We start from the raw sequence: 12,027 nt of genomic DNA on the forward strand, positions 1-12,027 counted from the left end.
GACGCCGGAATGATACGGATCCATCCATCAATTAAAAGTATCTTCTGTCTTTGTTTTGATTAGTAGAAGTGACATTACCTGGGCTACCGACCGTTAACAGCTTCAGCCAAACTCTTCAGGGCACATTATGGGAAAAGGTGAGTTAACTGTGCAGCACTGAATCGTGTAAACCCGCAGTGAACATCAACAGTAAACGTGTGAATAACGCATCCATTTTTCCCCCCCCTGTCCATAGATTTTGAAATGACCCGGAACCGAGCGCGCGCGCCTTGACGCTGCGTGTCATCATCACCGCTCCTCGCGTCTCACGCACGACGTTAGGAGTTTCCAAGCTTTCCACGGCGAAAACGCCTCTCTCCGCTGGCTCTCTGCTCCCGGTGCCTCCTTTCCACCCATCACAGCGAGGCGCTACGTGCTCCTCCCGCCGGGGCTGCATCACCTCTGCGCGCAGAGCTACAGAGGGGCAAGGAGGAGGAGGAGGCGGAGGAGGAGGAGGAGGAGAGCCATTCACCGGGCAAAGGAGGCGTTTGCGTGCGCTCTCGATGAACTGGAGGGAGGCTTGACACTGGCGGACTGCACAGGTTCGTGTTTTGTGAGGGGTACAGTGTGATGACAGCGGAACAGGTGCATGCTGCCTCGCCGGTTGTGGTTGCATTGGGACGTGCGCGCGGAGAAACCGGGCTGGTTCGGAGCGTTTCTTCAGCTCTGTGTTGTGCAAAGAGGTAGCTGCTTTGTGCCTCAAGTGTTGTGGCGGTGGACAGGGTGGAGGGGAGGGGGGGAGACGAGGAGGGTGTAGCCTGGGAGCTTTAATCCAACCAATATGGTCGGCAGGCTGGTTTGAAGATTGGAGTGTACCATCACAGCATCCTCCGGTCCGCGTGTAGGTCCGGCCCGGGGGAGGAGAGAGAGACTGGGCAGGTGCACCCCGAGCTCCGTTTACTTAGTTCAACGCGGCGAAAGACTCGTGCTCTCGTGGTGTGGCTGTTCCTTGGAGGAGCTGTGTCCCAGGGCTAGAAGCTAACCCCGATGCCGAGATAATGAGCTAATTGCATGCGGTGTATTGTCACGGGCGTGGCGCAGGGGGCGGGAGTGCACATCCACAAGCTCCTTCTTCTACACATGTCAACACTAAACTCATGATCTAGATTGTGCCAGAATCTGTGAACGTGTTACCATTTTACCACCTGCGCCATTATAGCGAGGTTAGATATTCTGTTTGACCCCCATCATGAGCCCTGTTGGAACTTGAGACTTGCTCCTCCCAGAGTACAGACTGAATATGGTGAACCCTCAATTTCCTTTTATGCTTCCCAGTTATGGAACACTTTACCGGGTAATCTTTGCCTTGAGACCTCTGTTAGTTTTAGGTCAGAGACTTTTTTTCTTTTTTCTGTGTTAGTAATACAAACTTTTAAAGATGGGAGTCAAACTCGGAGCACGGAGACAGGCAAGTTATGTTGAATGTAAGACAGCGCACAGACAGAACGCCCCTGTACTGTGGCACATGAGTGATGCGTTTGGTAGAAGCGGGGGGGGGGATGGACAAGCTGAAAGCTGTGCGTTTTACTATGGACATTTTTCTGATGGATACATGGGTCAGAGCATCAGACTGCTGTTCTTGTGGGATGCAATTGCCTGTAATTGTAAAAATCGTCCAAGGAAGGAAGAGCGGTGATGCCCAATGCAGTGATGGTGAAGTTAGAATGAACTTTTTTCACCTCTCAATGGGGCTGCATGTAAGATTAGCCTGTTAGATATACTATCAGGGTATACTCTCAACTTTGTCAGATGACTGTGATTCTTCTTTGACATCAGCGTGAAGTGGTCTGTGACTATTCAGGGTGTAGTAACTTTAGTTGATGCAATATATCCATCTCACAATAAGCCACAATATATCCCAATGTCACAGAGGTCTTCCATTTGCTATAAGCGAAAACAAAAACACATGATGGGTCATCCTTAAAGGAACAGGCCACCGTTTTTGCGTACTGAGATATGTTCTTACCTGAGCGTAGACAATGCGTACCTGTCTGGTCTTTACGCGTGCACTCAGTCACGCAAAAAGACCAAACATGTTGTTAGCATTTAGCCTCTCCTCCTCTCCTCATGGGTGGAGCAACCACGCTCTGCAATGGCCTGTCACGATAACAAATTTGAAGTTCGATATATTGAGGCAGGAAAGTATCGCGATAAACGATATTATTGACTCTTAACAATTCTAGATGCTGTCAACTCTCAGGCATAAAAATGACAGTAAACCTTTGTTCTGAAAGTGCATAATCAAGTAATAAAATACCACACAAGCTGCAATAAACATGAAATATAATGTAACTTAATTTGCTTCAGTTAGAAATGAAAGTTTTACAAGGAAAAAATGGGGGGGATGCTAATAAATGTACAGACAATAAATATCGAGCCCAAAATGTATCGCTTATCTGTTATTTATTGAACGATGAGTTGATATAGTAATTATCGTGACAGCTCTAAGCTCTTTCATGTTTACCCTATTTAAAAACGGTTACGGCAGTGATTACACGATCCAAGTACAATGAAACATGTCGATTTTCTAAGAGGATAAAAAGGGGTATTAGAATGTAAGGCGTAATAATACCTTAGAAGCACTTACATGTCCGTACAGTAAAGTCAAAGTGCTAACACTTGAGCAAACACTTGGTAAATGACACCCATGGTAATTAGTAAATGTGCAGAAGTTCAGTTTTAGCCATACATTTGAATTCTTATGATTTGGTTCTGATTTAGAGTGCTTTGTTGAAACATCACAACGTGTCATCACACAGGTAATGCAGCACTAGTTGTAAAGGCATTTAGATTGACCTGGGACCTGAAAACAGCAGGTGGGTCCTCTGTGATCTGGGTGTGGTCTTTCTCAGCACCGAGTGACTGAACAGTTCAGACTGAGGGACTACTCAATACTATGGTAGATACTTAGCCTTATCAGTGTCAGACTCACACCACTGCAGCTGTACCATTCCAAAATCTTAAGGGCAGGGACCAGAGGGTGCAAATGACTCCTGTCCCTCTGCCTGTCTGCTTTCATCCCTCACTGCTCCAATTCTGTCCTCCCCGAGAGACTTCAAATGGTGCTGTAATGACTGGCCTATGCCTCTATTGTTACAGGCATTGGCTTGTCTTCTGTAAAATGATTCTTTCCGTGAACATAAGAGGGACAAATATTGGTTGGTTGTTTTGTAAGCTGATGTTGTGGAGGTACATGGAGGAATCGGGCTGCAGGTAATGCGCTGCAATAGGATGATACGCCGCGAGTCATTTCCTCCGTATCAGTGGAAAGTAGCACTATGGGCAAACTTCTTATGCACCAAAATGAGGCGGGGATATCTAGGCTAAACACCAGTGGACTGAGTGCTGCGTGAGAATGGCCCAATATTCAGGTTAACAGTTTGACGCTCTGCAGATTTAGGCTACAACTGTACTACTTAAGTACTAGTAATTGGAATTGCCTCATCAATCATCATCAACATATTATTTATTGTTTCTCCAGGTTTTTTCTTTAAATTTAGTTAGATGCATGTTTTAAGAGGAGGAAATAAGTGTCCCTTTTGCCCCATTGAGTTTATACTGTAGCATTGCATTGTAAGCAATATGTAAACAATTTAAATGCGTTACCTATTCCTGACAAAGGGCACAATTTATATAAATATTAGTTAATAAATAAATAAAATAATGCACTGATTTATTTTTACCTTTATGTATCCAGGAAAGATCCGTTGAGATTATGAATCCTTTTACATTGATGTCCTGGCTAAGATGAGCAGCAGTGCACACAACAATGAAGATTAATCTCTAAGTAAGATAAGATAAGATAATCCTTTATTGATCTCACAAAGGAGAAACTCACTTGTTACAGTCGGCGTTCAAGAAGTAGATGCATACACAGAGTCCACTAAATTAATTCAACTGGACATTTTTACACTCAAGTGTAAAATATACATGCCTTTCAGCCATGTGACTTTTGTTGTTCTGGTGGCCATTTTGAATACCGATGTAGAATTATGCAGTACTACAACACGTAACAACATTTCTACTCAGGATATAAATGAAAGACAACTGATTGACAGTGGCATTTTTATTTACTCGTAATCATTGCTCAAGAAGAAAACTGTAAAAACATGGCCCCAGAGAGCACAGGTTTATGTGAAGAAACCACTGAGTCAGTGTTGAAGCTGCTCAAGACGTTAGCATGCCACCGGTTAGCATTTAACTTCAACAGCACAGCTCTCACCTCACCAAGAGAAAGCCCTGAACCACACTCCAAACATCTAGCCTTAGATACAACATGTGACAGAGGTCAGAGCTGAGCTGTTACAGTAGTATTTCCTCAGTGTTCATAGATGTGAGCCACACATGTGTTGAGGCCATTGACAGTTGATTGAATCAACTGTCAATTGTTGACAGTTGCTGACCGGTAGCATGCTAACTTCTTGAGCAGCTTAAACACTGACTCAGACTGAGACTCTGTTGACATCACAAACTGTAAAAATCACAGAGGAAGGTTTTCTGTTTCCATTTTGATGTGTTCATTTAGTCTGAGGAGTGAAGCAGTAGCTAGAAGGACAGCCCTGCTACATCTTGTGCCACATGTGCTGGTTATATCACATAAACGTGTGCTCTCTGGGGCGGTGTTTTAACTGTTATCTTCTTGAGCAATGATTACAAGTACATAAAAATGCCACTGTCAATCAGCCTTTCATTTTTGTCTTGAGTAGAGATATTGTTAAATGTTGTAGTACTGCATAATTCTACTTCGGCATTCAAAATGGCGGCCGGGACTATGCGTGATGTCATTGGAAACGCATGTATATGTAACATCATCAATATGTAACATCAAGGGACATGGACTATCACGTGGGACTTAACATCTTTTACCCTTCAAAGTTCATCATTGAATGATTCTTGTAAGAAATATGGACATGGCGAATACATTTTTTGCAAAAGTCATGATGATTTTCCTTTTATAGTAGGCTAGTTCCTGTTTTGGTCCTGTTTCGAAACAATTTAAGGAAAATACACATTTTATCCAATTTTATTTAAATGTAATGGAATATATTGGGTTGAAATGATGTTGTAAAATATATAAATGATACTTGTATGTTGTATTATTGCAACATGAAATGAATTGCAGTATCCACTATTGCATCATAGAAGCATAAGCGTTCATTATAAACTCATTCATCCATCCATCTTCCATCACTCTATGGTGATGGCTTAGTTGCAGAGCATTTGGTCACCTACTCAAAGGTTGCTGCTTCCATGCTAGCACCGGCCAGTGCCTATTGTTGTTGTGTTTGAGCAAAACAACACAGCAGCCTTGCCTTCAGTTTGCACTGCTGTCTGAGTTTGTTGTGATAAAACCATTTGATAAACCCACCCTATTGTTATTGGAATTGTGTTTGCACATGTATGAGCACACATGCAGTGTGTCCATGTCTAAGACACATCGCTTCCCCCAAGCTCAGTTTAAATTGGCCTCTGATCGATTTGTAATAGCTCATTGAAGCGCCGCCAGAGCTGAATTCACGGCCAAATTGTAATTCTCCACAAGATAAAGTGGCACCTTGGAGACGGGCGGGACAACTTTAGAGGTGCATTTGGATAACAGTGTCAGTCTCTGGTCCTGTGCTCTGTCTTCATAAATAGTGCATCAGGACTGAGAAAGGGCATCATCAGTGATCTCTCTCGAGGATAACTTAAGGCCAGAGCGCAAGAAGGTTTGGATGAATTGCCTTTATGCAGACATTATTCATAAAATATAGGCTAGTGTAATTATCACTTGTAGATATTTATAGTTATAGATCCACTCGGGACACCAATGAATAGAAATGAAGAGAATACAGGTAAAGTGAATACTGTAGTTTGTGAAGGCAGAAGATACAGGTACATCTTTATTAAACTGTAGCTAACTGACCTGACCATAAGCTATTTCAAAGAGGAAACTTTTGTCTTAAATGTAGAGACTGACTTTTTTTTTTTGGAACAGATACACCACAATATGTTCTGTTTCTTCATGAACAAGTATGGATTAGGGGTAAAAGTAATGCTCACGAATGCACTAATAGTTTAGCACTTGGTGAAAATAATTGAAGCCGCTTGTGTTCAGCTGAACCCCAACCACAATAAAACATAAAGTCTAATGAAACACATTCACAGAACAGACACGGCTGCACTGTGTAAGATAACGCTGAATAAGTTTTATAAAATGGACCGCAATGTACTGTGACTTCCATTGTGTGCGCGAAGTTTCGTTCAATTTATCTGTCCCACAAAGACAGTGCAGATAATTAGTATTCTATTATACACTTAAAACCGTATTGGATGTGGCAGTTTTTTTTTTGCTTAAGCTATTATTTTAACTTTCTACCCTGTTGCATTTCTTACATTCCCACCTCTATTGCAAACTCCATCCTCTCCAGAAACTGTGACAAGTTATCAACGCACTTGCTTAACAGGAAACATGATCAGGCGAAATGCTTTTTATTGTTCCTCCTTTTTTCTTTATGTGTGGGGCAAGTCTAGTCTCTTAACATATAGGCCTTTCAAAATATATGAATAAACCTTCCTCTATAGATTTATGGGGAAGTGCAGCTTTAAAGACTGTTTTCTCCAAATGCATCTGTTGGAGACTGTTTTCTCCAAATGCAAATGCAACAGTTGAATCTTTATAGTTACAGTTTTATCCCTGAGAAATAGTTTGTTCGAGACTAAATAATAATTGTATATGTAAACAAATCAATACATGTAAACCTGATCTGATTTGGTCCCTCAAAAGTTTCAAACGCTGCAGATGCATTTGGATTGAAGCATGTGGCTCGATTTTCACAAACAGCAATGGTCCGTCTCGCACCTCTCCGAGATTGACATGTCATTTTTAACCTGTCCTGCCTGTAAAACGTTGGTCCCCCCTCCTCTCTCTCTCTCTCTCTCTGTCTCTCTCTCTCTTCTGTCACTCCTCTCCACATGAGCTGTCTCCCCTGTACTACGCCTGTGGGGCCGTCTCAGACTCTGCCTTTATCTTATTTTCGAGATGCATGACGGACGAGGTGAGGCCGGGGTTACCGTGGCAACCGCATGTTAAGGAGGCACGCCTGGTGTCTCGCTGCTTAACCATTGTCGCGACCCACCCAAAAAAAAAAAAAGAAAAAGCTCCGTAATACGGCGTAAATAGAGGGAATTGTCAGACGGCTGTCATATTCTTGTCAATGCTAAGTAAAAGTAAGGAGCTGGTTTGTGGATATTTGTCCCTGAACGGTTGGCGAAAATGTGCAATTTGCTACGTATCACTGGAACGGACCAGAGAGCAAACTGTGCCACGGTGTGACAACTTATATTCTCAATAAATAAGTAAGAATTTATTTAGATGGTCTGTACATTTGGTCTGACATTTACGTTGTGCTTTTATTGATTTTTTTTTAACCAACACTCCTCTCTTATGTAAAAGTTATCCTGCGCATCAAGTTCATGACTCTGCACTCTTAAAATCAAAAGAATAATTTACTGCTTGTGCAAACACTTTGCCATTATGCACCATGGAGATACAGTGTTCCTTCTTTATAACTTATTTCGCTCCGATGTGGCGTCCCCTTAACAATCTGCTCTATTGTTTCATTACTGTGGCAGGAAACAGTCGCAGAGCCGCTCTCCCTGTGGATTATTGCCCGTGGATAGATTTATGCATATTTTCATACCTGGCGGTGCTCAGATTTTCACACAAAATAACTTTCTTTTTGCGTCTAGTTACAATATTGGGCTGAAGCAATGTGCATGGTAACTCCTGCAGTCAATCAATAATCAAAGTGGCAAGAGATATAGAGAGAAATGTTGAGAAAAGTCGTCATCTGTTCCGGGTTGTGGTCTGCTTGTGATATGCTATTCGGGACAATTTCTGTGAAGATCCTCAATTACAACTGCAACACGGACAAAATAAATAAACAATGACAGGCTGCAAAGAACTCACTCTGGAAAATGTGGATTAAAAACTTCTGAAACGAACTATTGACGAGATTGCAAATGTAGTATCTTGGCACCGCAGTATAGTTATAATGAGCCATTGTTCACTCTTTTTCCTCATTTCCCGATATCTCCCTGGACTAAATGAAGGCCTGATCACCTTTTGTGTGTTGGAGAATAAAAGAGAAGGTTTCCATTAATATTTCAGCTATCATCCCCATAAATCAAACACAGCGTAATAATGGCAGCTCATTGTGAGGGATTGGACCGGCCTGCTTTGTTTTAATCAAATAGGATTAGCTTTAGTGACCCGTGCTGGTCTTGTAATAATAATATGGATATTACTCATTTACCTGCTTCTCTGAGTTGAGCTAATGATGGAGTGCTGGCAGATTGGCGTTTGTTTTACGACTTATGCAGGAAAGTGGATTTGCTTCACTATTATAGAATCATATAATGTGCCATTTCTCGCAACAACATTTATTTCCATTACAGAACAATGTCGTACCTGAGATGAATATTTATAGATAGATAATAGTATATAGATCAAGGTGATGGCCTCCCAAGCTTCTCAGCTAATCATATAAAAGTTACTATATTGTAAGTGGGAAAAGTGACATATATGTGCTTCAGATATTGCATTAAATCATGTAATCTCAAGTGTAAATCTGTGAGGGACACTTCAAGGATGCGTCCACTTTATTGCCCTGTTGTTATTATCATTGCTTTTAGTGCAAACATAATCTTTTCAGTGTTGGACTGTGGTGCATATGTTGGTCAGTGGGAACAGGTTGTTAACACTTGCGCCTTATAGCAACACAATGAAGTGTAATACTGGCCATTGTGCCAGGAGTTCTCTGCTTTTGAATAGCCACAGTAAGCTCATACAGTGTAACCCTATCACCATTTGTTGTTTGTGAAGAGGCAGTGCCAAACAGCTTGCTATATATCCATGGAGCTGACGGTTTGTTTTGGAGGGATGCGTGTTTGGGAGGGGCTTCAGGGCAGTGCACGTGTTGAACTCGGAAGACTTTGAATAAGCAACACTTTAATCCATAGCTGAGTTTCAGAGCTATGTAGTGGCCTCTTTTGACAGTGGTGGGCGGTGATCACAAATTACGTTGAGGAAAGGTTGAATATTCATTTTCATTGTTGTTATCCATTAATAGAAAGCTGTGATGAATGCTGTTTTTACTTTGAGCATATTCAATTAAAAAGTATAATTAACATTTTATTGAATTTGCCAACTATAGAGGGACTATATCGAGTGCAAAAATGTTAAACTTAAGTATTTTCCTCCCCCTACATGTTCTAGCCATGCCCTAATGTGTAGAATGAGTCCAGACCTGTTCACCACAGCTGCCTCTAAAATCCTGCACTGTCACTCAAAAAGGTGTTAATTCGGGTCCGAAGAGCCGTCATGCACAAGCTTATTATAGAGACAGCAGTTACGCGTAAGACCTTAGGTGGCAGTAGTGAGCATAAAAATGGCCAACTTGAATATAGTCCCTTTGATACAACAGAGGTGAAGTTATATATCTGACCTCTACTGAGTGTGGCCCAGTTGTTTGTATATTTTTCTGCATGACCCCCCTGTTTTAAATGAATAGTACAGCAGATTCAAAGTGCAACATTATAAAGAAATATTGGTTCTCGGAAAAGTGTGTCAGACCAAATATTAAGCGCTTCCTCATAAACACCTTTAGTAACAGGTCAACATAAAACATAACGATTCGTACATACAATTTCGAAACAATGAGTTCAGCAGATAGCGCTGAAGTGAATCCAGGCGCTGTGTTTCCCCCTTGGGCGCTCTCCCTCTGTGCCGGATGAACTTGCAGGCTCATTGCTTTTGAAGTCCATTCATCTATCTCTGTTGTGCCGTGACAAGATTTGTAGCAGCGCTAACATTCGGGCTATACGCTGGTGCTCCTGAGTCTGCTGAGCTCCGGACATCTGTACTGAATATACAGTAGTGTGAGCTGCCCCGAACAAGGACACGTGGCCCCTCCCTCTGTACTGCACCCCTCCCCCCCCCTGTCCTGTACCTGTGTCCCGCCCCCGTGAGGATTGATGGACGGGCTGTGGATGTGTTTAAGTGGAAGTAGTGGCGCATGATTAAATGGGAAGGCTCACTGAAGTGGGGCAATGATTGGCCGGCAGTGTGGGTGGCTTCTGCAGATGTCAGCCCCGGAGCATATGGAGCATACAGAGATCTGCATCTTGAATATCAATGAGAGAGAAAGAGGCACTTTTCTGCTTTTTTGCCTTTATTGGAAACAGATACGTATCTCCTGTTTGCCATTATTACCAACTATAGCTTTCGTACCCCTGAAATAAAAGTTTCTTTGTTGGAAATTCAAAGCATTCAAAGTTTGCCCTCAGTCTATAGTCTGTTTGAAGAGCCTATAATCTTTTATTCAGCTGGAAGGAAAACTGTTTTTAGATGTTTCTTGAAAAATGAAAAACTAATATTATTCGGCAAAACTATTATCATTCTGCAGTGAATGTAGCTGATGTCACGGCATGGCAACAGTAGGGCAACAGAAGACAAATGAGAGGCAAGTCTGCATTTGACCAATGATGCACGTGACCTCTATGCACAGTCTGGTATCAATGACCAGGATGAATGGTTCTCAAGCTTTTCTGAAAAGGACCAGAACAGGCCTAAAATAGGGCTGAACCATGTCTTGAATAGGACTAAACCATGAACAAAATACAGTTCAACCCAAAGCAGGCGGAAAACAAACAAACAAACAAATGGCTTTCACTTGGATTGCGCTTTATCGCCTGTGTTGCCAAGTTTCTCAATATGCTATATGCTCCAGGATCTCACATATAATTGTTAACAAAAAGACAGTTGGTGAAATTCGGGGGTCCTCAGGTCATCTTGTGGTCACTTTAGGAACTTTGACAAATAATATATAAATAAAGAAAAAAGACTGTAACGGAGTAAAATGTCCACCAAATAAAATGTGATCGAATTAAATGATGCTGAAGTACACCTATTGACTCGAGTACTGTATGACTCATCCTGCTACAAAGGGCCATGTGCTTACTGTTGCTCCTGCGATCACAATGGCCCTTGATTTATATTTGTATTTAATTCATTTAGCTACAGCACATACAGATCTCTCTCCCTTGAAATATCTTTGAACACAATGTTACAGACATAGATATCTGCACAAGAGAGCGAATGTATTTTTTTCAATATGATTTTATTGTGGCGCGGATGTGTGCTATAGAAGTGATTACTGTAGTGACAGAAGCCCAGTGAATCTGCAGGTAAATGGCTGCAGACCAAGCCTCGCTGATATTGTTATAAGGACATCTGCCGCAGTAACGAACGGGGAGCACGTCCTGTGGTTTCCCATCTGCCTCTCATGACCAGCTTCTTTATATTCAGGTTGCACTTTGATTTGGGGCTTTATAACACGGGGAATGGCTCTCCAGGCTTTTGCTTAGGACAGTAGTGATGGCAGAACTGCAGAAAGATGAAGGGGGGAAATGGTGTTTTTAAAGCAGTAGTTCGCAGTTCAGTCTAGGTTCAAAGCTGTATTTTAGGCTACAAGCAAACAAGTGTTTGGCTTTACCCTGCTTTGCTGTGCTGATATGTAAATCACGATAATCAACTCATTATTCGGTAATTGAAACATAATGACAATAATTTACTCGGAATCCCTTTGAAAATGCATTCATTAGACTTACTTCAATTACTTTGTTTGCTTTTTGTTTAAAGTATTTATAAGTGTATTAATTTTTTTTTTTTTATCAGTCTTCAGAGAGTTTTGTTTTTGCTCTCTGCTGTGCTCTAGACCTACACTTGTGTGCCTTTGTCACACTGATGTATAGTCATACAGGAACATCACGGTGTCCCATTTTTCCAGCCTGTGGAAAAGGTCTCCCTATAGATTCTGTATAGTCTCAGAACGATCAGAGCAACAGAACATAGTCATAGCATAGTCTCAGCAATACATATATATTGTCTTGCTTTTGTTTTCAATAGACTAAACATAAAGTAAAATTATGTAAAATGTTTCACTA

At 41.7% G+C, this 12,027-nt stretch overlaps 1 protein-coding gene across 3 annotated transcripts in view; it reads left to right on the forward strand.

Annotated features, from left to right (window-relative positions):
• Positions 1-237: 237 nt before the first annotated feature.
• LOC306964538 (band 4.1-like protein 1) overlaps positions 238-12,027 on the forward strand; it is a 67,875-nt gene continuing 56,085 nt past the window's right edge. Inside the window, exon 1 of one of the 3 annotated variants that reach the window (XM_079558584.1) lies at positions 238-581. The gene's annotated coding sequence lies outside the window, so the exon portion shown is untranslated. The remainder of the gene's footprint in view (positions 582-12,027) is intronic. The other 2 variants (XM_079558585.1, XM_079558586.1) reach the window with 2 other exon arrangements.

Source organism: Gobius niger (genome assembly GCF_951799975.1).
Source record: "Gobius niger genome assembly, chromosome: 6".
Taxonomy (NCBI): Eukaryota; Metazoa; Chordata; class Actinopteri; order Gobiiformes; family Gobiidae; genus Gobius; species Gobius niger.